This window comes from Propithecus coquereli, unplaced genomic scaffold, assembly GCF_000956105.1.
Source record: "Propithecus coquereli isolate 6110/MARCELLA unplaced genomic scaffold, Pcoq_1.0 Scaffold121, whole genome shotgun sequence".
NCBI classification, from domain to species: domain Eukaryota; kingdom Metazoa; phylum Chordata; class Mammalia; order Primates; family Indriidae; genus Propithecus; species Propithecus coquereli.
Genome location: NW_012136192.1, coordinates 4,267,539 through 4,268,744, shown reverse-complemented (window position 1 = coordinate 4,268,744; position 1,206 = coordinate 4,267,539). Strand labels below are relative to the sequence as shown.

General features: G+C 40.7%; 1 protein-coding gene across 1 annotated transcript in view; it reads left to right on the top strand.

The window, feature by feature from the left end:
• LOC105827487 (chromosome unknown open reading frame, human C17orf112) overlaps positions 1-1,206 on the top strand; it is a 24,928-nt gene that overhangs the window by 22,604 nt on the left and 1,118 nt on the right. The window lies entirely within an intron of this gene.

The window sequence follows — 1,206 nt, the reverse complement described above, 5'->3', positions numbered from 1 at the left end:
GGAGGTGCCAGGCTCCTTTTAACAACTAGCTCTGGCTGTGAACTAATAAAGTGAGAACTTACCCATTATCAGGGAAGGACACCAAGCCATTCACGAGGGATTTGATCCCATAACCCAAACACCTCCCACCAGGCCCCACATTCAACACTGGGGATCAAATTTCAACATGTTCATTAGAATCACCTTATTCCTTAATTATCTTTAATGTTTCCCCTTTGAACTATGGGGATTTAGATTACAGTTTAACATATTTTATCTACTACACTGCATTTCTCATCTATGCTTCTGTAGTTCAAACGGAAATGTGACACTCTTGATTCACCTTCAAGGAAAGTCTTGCTGTGAAGTCAGTAGCATGTATTAGGGAATGGGGTGGGGGAGTTGGATGGGACAAAATTTTGAGAAATTAGTTATGGTTCTCCTTTCACTTTGGGGACTCTCCTCATCTCTCGCCATCCAATCATACTTCAGGGAAGAGTAAAATGGAAAAGCAAAGAGAAATGAACCGTTAATTAGGAGATTTTGAGTTTCAAAACTTAATATAATAATTTTGAGTATGAGATAAGACTTTTGGGGATTTTTTTGAGCCTGGTTCTGGACTCAAACAATAGGCATCAGGGGCTATTTACCAGGAGGAGTTTTTTCTTATCAAGGTTTCTGGTGCTGAAGACCAGATGAACCCTCTGCCCAGCATGGTACCCTATGAGGAGAGTAGCATCAACTGCATAAGGAATTTTTTCAAAGTTCCAACCAGCATGCATAATAATTGGAAAACAGTAGATTTTTCCAGTGCCCCAAGGCAGAGAAGCAAGCTTGCCAGAGGAAGAAATTGGGAGCCCCCAAAGAGTCTTGGTGTCTTGATGTGAATGCCAAGATGTACATGCTGTGAGCTAGAGACCAGATGCAGTAGTGCCTGGCTGAGAGGACATAGTCACGGGGGAATGTCTGCCCATCTCCACAGGCATCAATGCGGACAGAAGCAGATGTTGAAGACCAGATGTCAATACCAGAAAACCAAAGATTGGGCACTTTCCTTGATCTCATGATTTCACATAAGCCTTCTTGGAACTGAAAGACCATATCAAACAGAAGTAGGGAAAAAGGAAAACATTAAATGTATTGAGTTTAAATCCAAAATGATGGATAAACCATTACATTGAATTATTTACCAAGTAGTGACAAGATGTGTTCTTATCTTATAAAAAC